Here is an 18271-nt window from a genome sequence, read left to right as displayed (position 1 = left end):
GCTTGGAAAGAGCGGGGTCTTCAGGACATGAGAAAAGCCGCAGGGCACCGGGTCTGGATGGTGTGCTATAATCACTGGAGAGCCCGATGAGGATTTGGGGTGTGGCAAGCCCAGGTTTACACTCAGGGCCACACGTCCAAGAGTGAAAGACCAAGCCAGCACCAGCCCCTCCCACCCATCTGTGTAGGAGGCGCTCATTCAGTGCATGTGCCCTTTCCTCCAGGGCTCCCAGCCTGCCAGACTCTGCAGGAGGAGGGAGCCCTCCAGGAGGAGCTGGGGAGGCTTACTGCTGGTGACGACATCTGAACTGTACCTGGGGGCAGGCGTTGGATTTGATTGCCAGGTCAGGGACTGGACCAACACTGAGCAATGCCTATATACTTAGAATAATCAAAGGCTAGGTGGAAGCACTGGGGAAATTCAGGGAATGAGGTCACAAAGAAAGGCAGGGTAGTGGTGTAAATGCTCAGGCCCTGACACCTGCTGCCTAGGAGACTCCATTGTAGTCACTGACTCTCAGCACTGACCCCATGCAGTGGGGGGATGGGCACGCCCCACTTTCTAGGTGAAAAAAAAAAACCTGAGGCACAGGGAGATATACTTTGACTTTTGTTACAGGGCTGATCAGGAGTACAGTCATAAGGTAAGCACTCTGTTGAGCCGGAGAAGGCACCTGAGCTCACTGAGTGCTGGTGGCTATCCACTGTGGCGAGCACCATGCCCAAGCAGGGGGTTAGCCCTCTTTCCACCCACTGCTGAGCACAACCATGATGGTGTGTCATCAAAATGGGCAGGAACTTTGGATTCAGTCAGCTCCTGCCTGACCAAGAGCTTAAGAAAGTCTTTCCCGTTCTCCGATGCACTCTCTAAGGTGGCCAGGTCCACTAAACCCACCTGCAAAAGCTCTTTGGGGACTAGGGAAAAGTGCAGGAAAGTGCCGGAGGCCCTGTACTAGTGGAGCTTAGCAAGTGGCTTCATAGCCCCAGGGGCCCTCCTCACGGAGGCTTTGAGCACAGCCACTTGGCGTGTCGCCTGATGCCATATTTCCTTGTTTAAAACTGCGACCCAAAACTTAAAGAGTATGAAAAGGGTGTTGTGCAGACAATGCATAATTAACCACTTCTAAACACAGGGTGTGCCAGGCTCCCTTGAAGCTGTTAATTATTCTTCATTAGTGATCTTAAATTAATGTAGACTGATTCTGGAGCCCCGCCAGTGGCTGGGCCTGGTTGGAGCTTGTGACTTCTTTCAACCAGAAACCATATCGAACTGTTGAGGAATGCCTCTGTTTTCTGCTGCTGGGGTGGAGAGCTATAGACCCTTTATCTGTGATAGGAGTGAAGACCTTCTCCCAAGTCCTCTGGCTGGTCAGATCTGGGGGCCCTGTTAATGAAGTAAATCAGATACAGAGAAAACAATGGAAGAACTTTCTGTTCCTTGGCTTCCACAGGATGGCCCCATGCATGTTCCCAAGTCTCATCCTGCCTGCATCCTAGAGCCGGGCCCCAACAGGACCTTAGGTCGGGACCATGCATTTCCAGGCATGGTTTGGTAACTTGGCTAATACAAAAGATGGGTCTCCACATTTTAAACTTGAAATACAGAACACTATGTTCTGCTATTTGCTTTAAATGTTTTATGGTAAAAATATGTAACATAATAAAACCTGCTATTAAAACAAATGAACAAAAATACATTGGACCTAGTGGTAGTGCATGCTTTAATCCCAGTACTCAGGAAGATCTCTGTGCATTCCAGACCACCCTGGTCTACATTGTGAGTTCTGAGACAGCCAGGGCTACATGGCGAGACCCTGTCTTGAAAACAGTTTCCTTATTTCATTATGCTGCCAAAGCTGGCCCTGAACTGGGCTCAAAGTACCTTTCTGCCTCAGCCTCCAAGAGCTAGGTACACCACTGAGCCCAGTAAGAGCCACCATGGTAACCAGTTCACTGTGCCCCACAGAGCACATTCACACTTGTGCAGCCATCCTCATCACCCATCTCTAGAACTTTCCCAGTTTCCCAAATCAAAACTGTGTCCCCATTAAACACTGATCCTCATCCCCTGCCATGGCCCCACATTGCTACTTTCTATTTCTAGGGACCTCACCGCCCAAGTATTTGTCCTTGAGACACTGCTCATCTCACTCAGTATACCATCTTCAAGGTCTGTCTGTGGTCTAACACATGTCACAGCTGCCTTCCTTTCTAATGCTGAATCTCCTGGAAGTTTCCACCCCATTTTACTTTTATCTCCTGGGGGGACACTGCAACTGCTCCTGCCTTGGATGTTATAAACAGTACCACTGAATGTGGGCATGCAAGTTGCTCTTTAAGTTGTGACTTGCTGCCAGGCCTGGACTCGAATTCAAGTCCCAGCACTTGGAAGGCAGAGCCAGAGGCAAGGGGGTATCTGCAAGTTCAAGCCAGCCAAGGCTGTGTAGGGAAACCTTGTCTTTAAAAAAAAAAATGCAACTTGCTTTGTGCATTTGGTATTTTAAGGTTTATTACTCTGTACTGGGAAGAAAAATCCTCATGTGCACTAGGTGGGTGTTCTACCACTGAGTTCTAGCCCAACCTATTCATTCAACACTTCACTGGTGAGATACATTGTGTTGCTGTACATGGTTCCCTTCCATTCATCTTTGTTGGTGTATTGGATTCTGTTACAGATAGCCCCACATTCGGAGTTATAGTCAGAGCAATGATGCCTTCTTGCTTGTGCTTCCTAGCTCTTGAGCTGTGGCATTCCTGTGGATGTGCACAGGGTAATATGTGAGTGAGTGCCTTCAACTTTGCTGAGCTTAGCAAGGTTACTTTTTAAAGCGGTTGTGACAGCATATGGGTGAGAGTTAGCTCCACATTCTTGCTAAGCTGGGTATTAAAAGCCTTGTGATGTTTTTATTGTAAAAGCCAAGAGGAAGAGTGAGATGAAGAGGTGTGTCAACAGTGTGGAATTGCCTCCGGGGCTCTCAGCATTCAGCAGTGGTGTAGTGCCCCTCACCTAACCTTGGTGAGTTAGGAGCCACTGCTTCAGCTGTGGGATTCCAGTTCCCCAGGCGAGGAACCTCAAGGGCGCCCCTACCCTGTCATGGCTGGCCTTGTAGCCTCTCCTCCGAACACTCTGGTACACAACATACCAGTTGTCCACTTCCTGAAGCTTGGGCTTTACAAATCAGAACACTAACATGAAAGACTTCTCCCCAAACCACGGCATCATGTAGAGGCTTAGAGGGCTCCTGGGGCATGACTGGAAAAGGAGAATGGCGGGGCTTTGAGACAACACAGGCACTTCCAGCTCACCAGATCTCAGGACTTGATTCCTACAGGGGAAGTTCTGTCCATCAGGAGTGGGGCAGTCTGAGGGGCCCTGCAGACTCATGGGAATCCATACAACCCTTTGATGGTATGAACTCTCTCCCTGTCACTGAGATGTAGGTGTTAAGTGTTTGTGCTACCTCAGTGAATCACAGCCTGTCTAGTGAATACTGCTGTGTTGGACTTGTGGCTTGGTGGCAGAGAGCTTGCCTAGCATGCCCAAGGCCAAGGTTCCATTCCTAAAACTACATGACAGGTAGGAGAGTGAGGACCATAATGAAGAAAATAAGGGGCCTAGAGAGAGGGGTCAGCAGTAAGAGTTGGGAGGCTCACAATACCTGTTAAATTCAGCTCCAAGGGATCTGACACTCTCCTATGGACTCCACAGGCAACTACACACACACACACACACACACACACACACACACACACACACACACACAGTCTTAGTTACTATCACTGTGAAGAAACATCATGACCAAGGCAACTTATAAAAGAAAGCATTTAACTAGGACTTGCTTACAGTTTCAGAGGGTGAGTCCATGACCATCATGGCCAGGAGCAAGGCAGGCAGGCATGGCAGCAGTAGCTGAGAGCTGACATCTTATCTGCAAATTGGAGACAGAGAGAGTCAGACTGGGCCTGGTGGGCTTTTGAAACCTTAAAACCCACCCTTAGTTGCAGACCTCCTTCAACAAGATCACACCTCCTAATCCTTCCCAAAACAGTTCCATCAACTAGGAGCAAGCATTCAAATATATGAGCCCATAGGAGTCATTCTCATTCATACTAGTAGACACACTTATACACAGAGACAAACAAATGTTACTTCCCTGATGTCACAGAGGTGGCATGCAATCAGTTTACCTAGGCTAGCCTGCTTTATTCATTATCCATGCCAATTAAAGCTTCCTGGCTCATGTAATATTATTGTTGCTGTGACTACATAACAAATGAATGCAGAGCCTAATGGTTTAAACCAACAGTTCTTTTCTTTTGAACAGGGATTGCTCTATTTACTGTCCCTTGGGGCATTTTGAGGCCTGGAGTTGGATTCCTAGAAGCACCCTTGACCTCATCCCCACCCCTATTTTGCCTATTTGTGCCTCTCCCTGTGATCCAGGCTTCCTCACCCTTAGAGACTGCTACAAAGGGGTTACTGAGAGGAAGAGCCCAGTAGGATCTTCTTGTCATTGTGTGTCCAGACCTCACTGCACTGTCACAAGGTCCTGCCCACTGTGGGAGGGCACTGAGACTCTGTACCTCCTGGCCTGAATCAGGGTTCTGGTGGAGCCCATGTGGTAGAATGCAGGTGGTGGGCATTTTCAGAAACAGAGTCAGCCATGGTGATCGCAGCAAGTGACTTTCTTACCATGATGTCCAGGGCCCTGAGCTGAAATGATCTTAGGAAGGTTGCTGATGGGGAGGAGGGGAAAAGGTACCCAAGACCCAGTTGGTCCTTTAGGAAGGTTGCTAATGGGGAGGAAGGAAAAGGGTACCCAAGACCCGGTTGGTCCTCAACAAATGCAAGTGCTCTTATCAGTGAGGTTCTACATTCAGACCAAGGTGACTTCCTCCAAGAGAGGGAAGATGCTGAATTATACTGCAAAGATGGGAGATGGGAGAGGGCTTACCAGGCTCATAAGAAAAGGCAGTGTAGGGACTGAAGAGATGGCTCAGCAGTTAAGAGCACTGACTGCTCTTCCAAGGGTCCTGAGTTCAATTCCCAGCAACCACATGGTGGTTCACAACTCTCTGTAATGAGATCTGGTGCCTTCCTCTGGCTGTAAGGCATACATGCAAGCAGCACACTGTATACATAATAAATAAATAAATCTTTTTTTTTAAGATTTATTTATTTTGTATACAGTGTTCTGCCTGCATGTCAGAAGAAAGCACTAAACCTCATTATAGATGGTTGTGAGCCACCATGTGGTTACCAGGAATTGAACTCAGGACCTCTGGAAGAACAGCTAGTGCTCTTAACCTCTGAGCCATCTCTCCAGCTCAAATAAATAAAAGAGCCGGGTGGTGATGGTGCACGCCTTTAGTCCCAGCACTTGGGAGGCAGAGCCAGGCAGATCTCAGCTGGGAAAAGCTGTTCTGGCACAGCTCCAGCCTAATGAAGGAATACAAGATGGGCAAGGGTGGAGAGGGTAACCCATGTCCTCTGGGGACACAAGGGTCTCCTGGCCTCTCTGTGAGTTCGAGGCCAGCCTGGTCTACAGAGTGAGATCCAGGACAGGTACCAAAACTACACAGAGAAACCCTGTCTTGAAAAAGCCAAACAAACAAACAAAAACAACAACCACAACAAAAAAAACCTCTGACTTGAAAATAAACAAAAAGGCCACAGGCAAGGAAAGGAACAGAGGGTCATGGAGCCACTTGGGAGTTGGGGAGTCATCAGGAAAGGAAAAGTGAGCTGAGAGCTGAGGCAGGGGAACTCTGGACAAGGCCTGCGCAGCCATGTCTTTTCCCTTGGGTGGTTCTGCCTCAGGACAGCGTGATTATTGGTGCTCAGGCAGTGTCCCAGCACTTGGTGCACTGGAACAGAAGTAGGAAGGGCCTCCAGATGCCCCTTGGCTTCCATGAGTGACGTAAGAGTCATGCAGTATCCCTGCTCTATGTGGGAATCCAGAGTCTGCTCACGGGGCTGAAGAGGGGCTCTGCAAAAGGAGTCAGCTGCAGGGCAGTGAAGAGTGTTCCGGGCTCTTGCCAGCTGCCCTCCCATTTCAGGCACTTTGGCCAGACTTCTGGCCAGTGTTTGTTGGAGGTGGGGGAGTGGGCAGGTGGGAGATTCAGTAGAGGGTCAGCTTGGCTGAACTGCCAGGGGCTGGGAAAAGCTGTTCTGGCACAGCTCCAGCCTAATGGGCAAGGGTGGAGAGGGGAACCCATGTCCTCTGGGGACACAAGGGTCTCCTGGCCTCTCTAGTCTTACCAGCTTACCCAGTGACACATGGAACTAGCCTCTGGGGTGAGGCACTGTGGGCCAGGCCAGACTCTGGCACTGTCCTCTGTGTTGGCAATTTCACTGTGGTAGTGAGGTAGAAAGGTGGTATTGAATTCAGGGAGACCTGATGCATAGGGACATTGTTGCGGGCCAAGACCTCACTGAGTTACCACAAGAGACACTTGCTGCCTTTGGCCGCTGCCAAATTGGGCAGCGGGAAGATCATGCCAGCCCAGATGCCCTGCTGATGCAGAGAAGAACCCTTCTCCTGTTAGGGCCTGATGTGTATTGAATTGGCATACTCCTAACTTCTCATATTGGAGTCACAACCCCAACTCCCTCAGAATGTAACATGGTTTGAAAATCAGGTCTTTAAGGTAAGATGAGGTAATTAGGGTGGCCTCTAGTCCATCTCAGTAAAGGGGACACTTGCTTGCCTGTGCATCAGCTGGGATGGCATCATTTTCCTGCCTTTAGGTGCTGACTGAACCATAGACTCTGGGGTCTGCTCTTGTCAACTTTTTAACCCTGTGAGTGGGTGAGTGGATGGATGGATAGATAGATGGATATACAACGGTACAGACATATACATGTGCATATAGATATAATGATGCTGTGCTGGCTACAAAGCAGGGAGAGAGGTCCCAGAAGAAGCCAGTCCTTCTGGCACTTGATTTAAACTTCTGCAGAACTTGGAGGAAAGGGGTTTTTCATATCAACCTCCAGGCTGTGCTGGAGCAGAATCATTACGAAGAGCAGAGCCCTGCCTCTTACACTCCTGGAAACAGGGAAGCCGGAGTTTGAGGGGCCACATCCAGTACCTACCTCATGGCAGACAGCAGGAAGGCAAGGAAAACTGAGAATGGGGTTTGTCCTCCCAAGATACTCATCCCACCCCTAGGATAAGAGTGTTCCTCCATTAAGGGGCTGGGCCTGAAGGATCACATCACTTTTTCCAGCCCCCCAACACTATTGCTCTGGGGTTGGGACATGAATTTAGGAAACACATTCAAACCGTAGTACAGTCCTTCCAAACCAGTCCTGGGCTTCTGTCTTGCTCTGTGACATGGGTGTGAGGCCCCCATCTCCAGCTTATCCTGAGGCTGTAGAGCACAGGGCACATGTACAGACCCAATCAGTGTAGAATCCACGTGCTCTTGTGTGTGAAGGCATCAGGGAGGCAGTAGAGCATTTGCCCAAACATGGAATTTAGGGGGATGCCAAAACACCCAGCCACCAAGTAAACAACACCGTGGCTTGAAGCAGGCACAAGCTGTGGTTTGTCTCACCACCCTATCATTGTGTAATGGGAGCAGTCAAGAGGCCGCCAGTGTCCAGGCCTGAGGCCCTTGTGTGCCTGCCGGACTGGCTTCCAAGGTTGATAGTGACATGTGAGCAGATCCATAGTGTAGGCTGTTCACAGCTTCACTAACTCAATTCCCTGCCTCAGAGCATGAGAGGCACCTTGGTGAGTGGTGTGTAGAGCTGTGTAGTACATAGAAGTGTGTGGTACATAAGGATACGTGGTACCTAGGTGTGCACAGTATAGAGGAATGTATGATACAAAGTAGTGCCTAATACAAAGATATGTGGTGTCTGGATGCTTGGTCTACAGGGGTGTGAGGGGGTGCACATTTTTCCTTATGTATCAGACTTCAGTGGCCCCAACTCATGTTCTTGCTGGCCCTAAGCTGCCCCATCTGTGTCCTGCAGGACCAGGTAGACAAGCCACAAGCACAAAGAACCCCATAGGGTCAGCTGACTGTTGTCCTTAGCAGGCCACTCTGGAAATGCATGCTGCCTTTAAAGTTTGCGTGCATGGCAGATGAGTCAGGAATTGAGGGTGGGGTGTCGCTAGGTCAGCTGACAGCTCTCCTGAGGTCTGAAGAGGAGCTGGTCTCCTTGAATCAATACAAATGTCCTGCTGTGATTATGTCCCAGCATGTCTTTACTTTAGGAAAGACACCCTATAGTAGTTGGGGCTTGGAGTGGCTGACACTCAAAGGTTGAGTGTATGTATGTACATGTTTACATGTGTGTGTGTAACAAAGGCCCATGCTAAAGCATATGGCTAAAACACTGCCCAGGGAAAGAACCCAAGAGGAACTGCCCTGGGGCTAAGCTTAGCCCTGAGTGTTCTTGCAACTTTCCCAAATCTGCACTTAACAAAGCTTACAGCAGAGGATAGAGTTCAGAGGGCCAGCGGGACCTACTCTTATTCTAGATGCTGCTGGAGCCCCATACCTCACACCTCCTCTCTCTCAGGCCTCAGCTCCAGGGCCTTCCTTGTCACCTTGTGTAAGCTAGTGCCACTGTCTGCTCCCCCTCCATATGACCCTGCTTTGTTTTCTTGGTTGCCTTCTCCACCCTGGCAAGACACCTAGCTTGGTTGCTTAGCACCTGGGTCTTTTGTCTGCTGCTTCCTGATATCAGCTCCAGGAATAATGGATAAGTTAACTAGTCCAGGGCCAGAACCTGGAGTCTGGTCCCACACTTGCCCCATGTCCTGCCCTCCTGCGAACCTTGGTGCTGTTCTCTGTACCCAGTTAGGAAGCTTTTGAGTTGTACAGAAAGCTCTGAACTGCTACAGTGGAGTCCCCCACTAAGCCATCTCTGCCACCTGACAGAGCTACTTCAAGCTCCTGAGCCAGGTTGGGATGACCCTTCCCCCGCCTCAGGCTGGTCACTGCTCTCTGGTCAGCAGAAGGTGTGTGGCCTTTGAGGAGATAGCTGTAGTCAGGGTCATCAGCAGCACATGGAAGTGGCCGTGGTCAAAGAAGTCAGTGGCACGTGAAGGTGGCAAGTGGTCAAGTCAGCAGCACGCTGGCAGGAAATGTATCGGCTGAAACTCAGTAGCGTCTTCTAGTTTTCATGGTAACCTTCCACTTGCAGCAAGGACACTAGTTTTTCCACTGAGAGGAGGGAGGTAATGTAGCAGGCTTTCTCGGACTGCCAGCCTCCAAATCATGACACGGAGACATTATTAATTATGAATGCCTGGCCTTTGTTTAGGCTTGTTTCTAGCTAGCTTTAAAAAAAAAAAACAAAAAAACCTTAAATTAACCCATTTCTATTAATCTATGTGATGCCCCAAGGCTCGTCTACATACTGTCCATCCTGCTTTCCTGCTTTCTCTGTGGCTGGCTGGCCCCCAGCTGGGTGGCCCTCATTTTCTCTCTGCCCTCCAGCACCACCTATCCCTCCTTTGCCTAGCTATTGGCCATTCAGCTTTTTATTAGACCAGTCAGGTGCCTTAGGAAGGCAAGGTGAAACAGCAACACATCTTTACATAGTTAAACAAATGCAGCATAAACAAAAGCAACACATCTTTACATAGTTAAACAATTATTCTGCAACACAAACAAATGTTACACATCTTCACATAGTTAAACAAAAATCCAATCCCCAACATTTCCCCCTTTTTGTTTAAATAAAAAGTTTTAGCTTTAACACAGTAAAACAATATACAATAAGAACAATTATCAAGTAAGAATTACATTTACAGTATCCAGTTCATTTGTATTTGGCAAATCCAGATAAAATACTCCATTATTTATCCTATCTTAGTGAGTCCAAAGTTTTGTACCTAATTTACCTTCTACCATAACTAAGGAAAACTGTAACTATGACTATCTAGTCATCAACTCCATCAAAGACCCTAGAAGGATATCATATTACCTGAGTAAACAGGAAGTGCAGTGTAAGCAACTTCTAAAACTATAGAAATGACAGGGACATCTGGCTGCCTGGGCAGTCACCCAAGTTTCTTCTGCAACATTGAGGCATCCATCTTCAGCTTACAGGCCTAGACCATCTGGCAGACTTTTCTATGAAGCAGAAATTTTGAAGGACTGTCCTGCCTTGTCTTGACAAAGTTCAGCAGTTACTTTCTTTTGCGTCCTGCATGTCCAGTCATATATATACTGTCAGCAGTTGAGGCAAAGGCAGTTTATTGCCCAAATGGCTAGCTTTGCCACAATGAAAGCAAACTCCATATGGAGATTCTTTGATGCCCACCATCCTTTTATGAAGTAGATTGGTGCTGCCAGGAGCAGATGTGTCTCATTGTCATGAAAAGCCTTAGGTTATTAAACATCTTAAATGTCATATTCTGTAGGTCTCTGAAGCATTTAAAGATCACCTATCTATCTAAAATATATCTGTTTAACCTTGAAAACATACCTAACATAATTCCAAGTTTGATTATTATAGATGACTAACTACTAATCTATATTTTTTAATTATACATTACATTTTTAAATGAGCTGTATAAGCACAATGCCCTAAACAAGAGTGGAAACATACATATAGTATAACAAAAATAACTTTAAATTTGTATCAATATACCAGAATCCATACCAATGTAAAATATTTGAGGTTAATAGTTGTCTTTTTATCCTATATACCTATATTCCCCTCTAAACAATGACAAACATCCATAACCCACCAAATGACCAAAAACCACCTGCCCCACCTCTTGGGAATATGGGTGTTTTGTTCTCTAGACTGCTTCCTGTTGTCTGGGGCGTCTTAGGGAACCCTGAGAACATTGAGATAATGATCAAGTCCTAAGAACACTAGCTATAACATTTTTTGTCAGTCTCAGAACTGTTTCCATGTAGAGGGACCAGTATATACATCATCTGTTTTGTAGTTTTTCTTGGTTTGTTTCTTTATGTAGCCAAGATTTTCAGGAGGTCTCCCCCGATCAAACCTGATCTCTATTAACTCCGAAGGAATTCATAGCCTTTCATTTCCTGTAGAAACAAAAGCATAACCTCTCCTCCAACACAGTACATTTTCTGTACACCCATTTTAAAGTTAAGATATCTCTAAAGTATCTAGGCTGGTTTAATTTGGCAGTCCCTTTTACAATCCAGTGTCTCTCAGCAGGTGTCATTAGCTTGTCAGCATTCAAAAAATTCAAAGTCAACACAGCACCATACAGGATCCAGACTCCACGTGTATTTCCCATCTTTCTGTGGCTTTTTTCTTTTATATTACCTTACTCTTTCTTTAAAGACTTTATTATTTTTAAACTATAATTTATATGACTATCTATGCCCATTTTCTTTTCTTTCTTAAGCACCTAAGCACATTTTTAAGCATACCATAACATTTTTAGAGTTTTTGTTTTGTTATCTAGACCTGTCTTTATTGCATATCTGTAGCCTTTTCTGACCACATGAGCCAAACCGTAAACTTGCCACTTGACTTTGTGCTGGCGGCTGGTTGTGTCCAACTTGGGTCTGTGAGAGCCAAGCTTTATGACCCACGGGCCTGACCAAGAGCTGAGTTTAACGGGAGCTGCATTTAACCACCCCAACTCCAGGAAGTTGGTACCCTCACTGTGGCAGGCATTTTTACTTAGCTTCTTGTTTCTACTTAACGTGCTGGCTGCTCAAGTGCTTGCTGTATGGCAGAGCCACACCGCTGTACACTATGAGCATCAGGAAGCCGTGTCATTTTTCCCCCAGATTTCTCAGGCCCTACATAGAAATATATACCCCACGTTGGGTACCAAATGTAGCAGGCTTTCTTGGACTTCCAGCTCCAAATCATGACACAGAGACTTATTATCAATTATGAATGCACAGCCTTAGCTTAGGCTTATTTCTAGCTAGCTTATTTTTTTAACTTGAATTAATCCATTTCTTTTAATCTGTGTGCTGCCCCAAGACTCATTTTCTTCATCTACATACTGCCCATCCTGCTTTCCTGCTTCCGTTATATCTGGCTGGCTGGTCCCCATTTTCTCTCTACCTGCCAGCCCTGCCTATCCCCACTCTGCCTAGCTATTGGCCATTCAGCTCTTTATTAGACCAATTAGGTGCCTTAGTTAGGCAAGGTAAAACAGCAGCACATCTTTACATAGTTAAACAAATATTCTATTCCACAACAAGGTAAAGTTTCTTTTTAACATGAACATGCTCAGTTGGGACAGCCCTTTCCACTTTGTGCACTGTTAACTTCATTACTAGAATCTGAAAGCTGCTTGGCAGGGTCTGCGCAGGACTCCAAAGTCAATCAGGCAGCTACCTACAAGCCAGCATGGGCTTCCCCACTCTCTCCACACCATGTTCTTATGTTCCATTTTCTAAATCAGCTCTGAAATATCACCACTGTCACTGTGGTTTTTGTTCATTCTGGTCAGGTGGTAGGAATACAAATGGCTCTCTTCTCTTCCCCTTGTCTTTTCTCCCTTTCCCTTCCCTTTCTTCTCCACCCTTCCTCCCCTTCCCTCTCCCAGGGTGACATGGAATTCACTATGTGGTGAAGGCTGGCCTTGAACTTGCAAGGGTGTTCTGCCACAATCTCCTTAGTGCTGAGAGTCCAGACTTGAGCTACCCTCCTGGAATTTTTTTTTTTTTTTTGTCTCAATCTTTACATGTTGCCACCTACCTTCAGAGCATCCTACCTTCTGGATTGGCAGATCATCTTCCATAGATGTGCTTTAATCTATCTTTCTGTCTGGGTAGCTCCTACCAACAGGAGAGAGCCCAGTCTCTCCTCATGGGCCCAGGCTGATGCTGTAAGTGAGGTGGTTTTAAAATAAAACGTGAAATCACTAGGATGGTCCACTGAGAGAGTCAGTATCTGAAGGGGCCAGTGAGGAGGAAGTCACAGAGGAGCTTCTACAGCCAGCTGGCCTGTGCAGGTGTGAGTGTGAGTGTGTGTGTGTGTGTGTGTGTGTGTGTGTGTGTGTGTGTGTATGTGTGTGTGTGTGTATGTGTGTGTGAGAGAGAGACAGAGACAGAGACAGGCAGAGAGACACAGAGAGACAGAGACAGAGAGACAGAGAGAGAGACAGAGAAAAACAGAGCAGAGGATGGGAGAAACAGGAGGCAAGGAGACCAGAGAGGAGGTGAAATCTCAAGGAGGACACAGCAGCCCTCATAGAAGGTGACTTGCAGGCACGCGCACACACACACACACACACACACACACACACACGTGCATACACACATAATCCAGAAGCTAGTTCCTGGCCATCCAGAAGAGTAACTTTCCTCTTTTATCTGAGTGGGCTACAAATTGAACACTGCTGTCAACAAGCCTGGTTAGGGCAGACACTGAGAAAGACTTCCATGGTGACTAGAAAGCTATGTTACATGGTGGCTGCTTTAGAGCAAAATTCTCAGGCTCAGTTCTTAGATGTACTATTTGAACAATGTGTGCATATATCCAGGCCTCTCTACACCTTAGTCTCTCTCCTCTATAGCAGAGTAATAGAGCCACTTCCTAGCACTGGCTGGGGCGCGTGAGTTTGCAGCATAGAACACTGGCTACAGTGAGCAGGCAGTGAGTGCTCACAGGGAGAGGCCCCACTGTTACCATTGGCACAGCCACAACTCAAGGCACAGCCACAACTCAATCCCTAGGAGTTTCCAAGGGGAGGGACGGGGAGGGGAGTGGCAGCCTACCGAGTCAGAGCTCCCTAATTCACCTTGAGAAGGGTGCCCATGCCTCACCACCTCCTACTGGCTTGGTTTCCACAAGGTCCCTGGATTCACCTTTCTCCTTGTTTTGTGGGTGAAGGTACAGGTGGGGAAGAGGCTCTGGGGAATTCAGGACTATTAGCTCAGCAACATGACAGGACCAGGGTCTCAGCCAGGGCCTTGCCAGCAACTGGATCTGCAGTGTCATTGCTGTGTGACCTCGGGCAAGTCACAGAACCTCTCTGAGCCTCTCTGCCTCCACCCCTGGCAGAGAAGAATTGAGATAGGGCCTCTGTTGCTTGGGATGCCTTATTTCCCTATGCCGAAGATGGGGAGAACCAGAAGGGCTAGCTCGAGTTTCCACTGATGGCTCATGGCAGACCCTGCCTCCCAGGCTCCACCTGCTGCTGTGTCCAGCTGGTCCTGGGCTCTGGTTCTGTCCTGATACCAGGTAGAAGTTATGTTACCCAGTTTCTTGAGTGACCATGGCCCAGGACCGGCTCCCTCATGGCTGTCTGTGCTCCTGCCCTTTCCCAGTGACAAAACTCCGTCTGATCATGCAGTTGTCCTCAAACTTCCTGTCTGTCCAGCCCCTGGGGACAGCTGAAAAATAGCCTAGATCGTGAGTAGGCCCTGGCTCCAGACCCCACCCCGGATCCGTGCTCAGCAGGTCACGTCCCCTCTCTGGACTTCAGTTTCCTCACTGGCAGAATGAAAGGCAGAGGGAGCAGGTGAGAGAACTCATTCATGAATTCAGCTGTTACTCACTAGCCCCTGCTCTGGGCTACCCGCTAAGCTGGGGCAGGAAGAACTGACACATAGACCCCCACTCTTCCCTCAACTCTCCCAGTCCAATGTTTTCAGTTGTGAAGTGGCCCAAAGAGGCCCCAGGCATCCCTAGAGCTGGAACAATCAGGGGTAGCTTCCTGGGGGAAGTGGCCCCTAGGTCTTGAAGGGTAAGAAGCTGCAGAGACTGCAAGTGACTAGCTTAGATGTTCATTATCTCGCTTATTACTCACCAGACCTGTGAATTGAAGTGAGGGTTTATTGTCTACACCTAAAAATCACCTCTGTTATCCTCACCCTCTGAGCGGGATGCTCACCCATCATCCTCCTGGCGTGGTTTCTGTCTGCCAAGGTGTATAATCCCTGAGCTGAAACCTGCCCTCAGGCTCAGTTTCTGGTGGCGACCACCTCTCAGGGAACAAATGGGACATTTTCTGTGCCTGGGTGGTGGTGACTCCACGGGCCATATGAGTCAGGGTTGAGGGTGAGGGCAGCTCTCCGCAGTTTCCATGCAGACCTGCCCTCCTTCCCCACCCCATGCTGTGCTGTGACTCCCTGTGCCTCTCTGGGGATCTTGGGAACATTCCTTCCTGAGCACCACCCACCCTCAGTCTTCAGTCTTCTGTGACAGCCAAACCCTCATGGAGTACATCCCATCCCAGCCCACACTGCCCTGGACCATAGCAGCAAGAGGTTACCTCACATCCCCAGGGTCACTCAGTTCTATATTGCCACTCTGCCTTGTGGGCAGGATGGTGAGGTTCTTACTCCCACACTTCAGTGGGGCAAACTGAGGCTCAGAGAGGCATGGTACCTCAGATATGGACAAGGAAGTCCAAGATGAGTAAAGAGTCTGTCCTTTCCCAGGAACAAGCCTCTGCAGGGCAGAGGTGATATCCATGGTCAAGATATCTTAGTGCATGTCCTCGGTTTTCTCATCCCTAACATGCCCAGGCTGGGGTTCAGCCCAGTAGAGCATGCACAGTCCCTGGGTTCCATTCCCTGCACTGAGAGAGAGAGAGAGAGAGAGAGAGAGAGAGAGAGAGAGAGGAGAGAGAGAGAGAGAAAATGGTTACCAACTGCCCAGGCTGGAGGGCACAAGGAAGCAGGTATGGAAATGGTCAGGGAGCCCAGCACGCCCCCAGAGCATGCTGTGGGACGCTCCATGTGACAGCTGCTGCTCCACTCAGCTCCCTAGTGCAGCGAGATAGATGCATGTGGATGCAAAAGCAACTCCTGACCCAGGCTGGGCAAGTGTGGTGGCCATAGGTCTGTGGCAGAGCATGTGCGAGGCCCATCTGCAACAAACAGGAATGAAGGAAGATGGCTCCTCCCCTGAGGTATAGGATGCAGCTTGTGAGATTGGCCCCTCTGGTAGACTTACTAAATTCCCCTCCGTCCTCAGTCTCAGCCTGAGTATCCTCCAGGCACTCTTAGCTCTTCAGATAGTCTCCTGAAGCCCCTAGGGCAAGAAAGCAGCCTTCAGAGAAACTGGGGAGGTGGTGACCTTGAGAAGCCATGCCAATCCTAGGCCTAGCTTACTGGCTAGGAAGTGGGCAGACATAGAACTCATAGTAAGGAGGAGAAGAAAGTATAAAGAAGGATGCAGTGGGGCCCAAGCTCTCTAGGGGTGTTGATGTCAGCCCCCCACAGAGTCCTAACCTCTGGTACCTGACAATGGCAACCTCTGTCTGATCAGCTTTTGGGCACAAAATGTGTCCTATCCTCTCCAGCAGGTAGCTGCCCTGGCTGGCATCTGCTACAGAGCAGGTCCGTAAGGTACAGTTAACAAATATCTGTAACCCCAGCTAGTGAGAAGTATCCATGGTGCTAAGTAAGCCTAGGACCAGAACATCTGTCCTAGAGCTGAGGGACTAAGTAGGAAAGTCAGTCCTGGTGGGCAGTCTGGGCAACACAGATTCTTAGAAATGGATAGAAACCTGGGGACCACATGAGACACAAAGTGCTGACAGGAAGGCTGGGAGGAGACTTAGCAAGGGAGAGAAAGCTGCTGTGGCAGTTGACATCCCTTTATCTTGGGCGGTGTGGGGACCAGAGGCTGACCTGGGGCAAAGGAGAGAAAGGGAGGTGCTGGATAGAGGGATGGACAGGAGGGTGATAGATGGATGGGTGATAGGTAGATGGAAGATGGGTAAATGGATGGATGGGAGGATGATGGATGGAGGATGGGTGGATGGATTGATAGATGGTGGATAGATGGAGGATCGTATGTAGATGGACTGATAGGGAGTGGGTAAATGAATGGATAGAGGATGGATGATGGATAGGTGAGTGGACGGTTGGTAGATGGATGATGTGTGAATGGGAGAATGATTGGTGGATGGAGGATGGGAGGATGATGGGTAGGTAGATGGATAATGCATGAATGAAGGGATGGATGAGTAGATGGATGGTGGGTAGATGGAGGATGTGTAGATGGAGGATAGATTGGTGGGAAGATGATGGATAGATTGATGGATGATGGAAGGAAAAGGAAGAAAAAAGAAGAGAGGTAGATGAAGGGATAGACGGAAAGAAGAGGAAATCAACAGATGAAAAGCTCGCTGAGTGGTGATAAATGGAAGGGAGGGAGGGAGAGCGAGAGCAGGGGAGAAAGGAGGAGATGTATTGGATGTGTTAACCGAGAGCCCACAGGTGGTACACTGGCGATACAGGTGCCCAGGTGAACAGACAGGAAGTGTGAAAGGAGTTGTCTCTACCCAGCATGGCACTGAGAAGGCTCAGCTGCAGAGCATTCCCAACAAGCCGTGTGTGCTGCAGAGAGAGGCTGGTCCAATGAGCTCTGTCTCAGAGTTTCCTTCGGTCAGGGGCTCCATACAGGGTGGGCAGCCTGAAAGGGCAGCAAGCCTCCTTGTACTGGTGTTCAGTAGAGGCTGGGCAGGGCTTCTTATGGGCTCTGATGTCATACAGGGCCTGTAAGAATGGTTTATAAAGTTTTCTGTGGTTTTGTTTTGTTTGGTTTCGTTTTGTTTTGTTTTGTTGGCTTCCAGAACCCCCAGGGAGGCCTTTGTTGAGAGCCATCTCATTTTCAGATCAAAAGTTTGGTCTCAGTTTGGAGAGTGGACAGTCTGCAGCTATGGGACCTCTGCTGTGGGAATCAGGCTGGAATCAAAGCAGGATTGTGACTTGTGTAGGCCAAAGCCAGAACCCAGGGACAGTGAGGCAGAGCAGTGTCTGCGTCTAGGTGGCTCTGCCCTGAGCCTCCAGTGACTTGGTAGTCTCGTGCCCACTGGATGGGACAGTTATTTTGCAGGCCCTTGGGCCCCCTGCCCTCTAGGGTCTTCCTGGGGGCTATGGGTGGAAAGAAGCCCTCCAGTGGGTGGTAACCCATGAATCACTGTCCCCAGGGGCCCCCTGCCTGGGAAGCCCCAGCTGCCAGCCCTAGGCCAGGCCCTGAGCAGCTGTCAGGTGGGTGGGGCTCCATCTGGGCCCCAGTCTGTAAAGGCCCCAGGGGCCCAGACCCCCATGGTCTGCTTGCTGCCTGGAGGGGCCCAGCCTCACCCCTGGCTCCGTAGAAGGTTTGTTGGCGTTCAGAATCCAGTGCCAGGAACCCAGGCTCAATCCCCTTCTTTCCTCTCTATCCAGGCTTCTTCCGGAGCTAGCAGCAGAGCAGACCCTTCGCAGTCCTGCGGGCAGGGCTGTAGCCACGGGGCGGTGTTGGGTTTAGGCCTCTGGGGACTGGTGGAGGATGTGGGCCCGCCCTCGCCTCCACAGCCTCCCTCCCTCAGTATTGCCTCGTCAGTCCCACCCTG

The 18271-nt window shown here is 48.9% G+C and overlaps 1 protein-coding gene across 8 annotated transcripts in view; it reads left to right on the top strand.

The window, feature by feature from the left end:
• Positions 1-18271, top strand: part of Iqsec1 (IQ motif and Sec7 domain ArfGEF 1) — a 342158-nt gene that overhangs the window by 215164 nt on the left and 108723 nt on the right. The window lies entirely within an intron of this gene.

The sequence above is a fragment of the Peromyscus californicus genome, unplaced genomic scaffold (assembly GCF_007827085.1).
Source record: "Peromyscus californicus insignis strain IS unplaced genomic scaffold, ASM782708v3 Scaffold_6__1_contigs__length_162567912, whole genome shotgun sequence".
NCBI lineage: Eukaryota > Metazoa > Chordata > Mammalia > Rodentia > Cricetidae > Peromyscus > Peromyscus californicus.
This window is presented reverse-complemented; position numbering and strand designations above follow the sequence as displayed.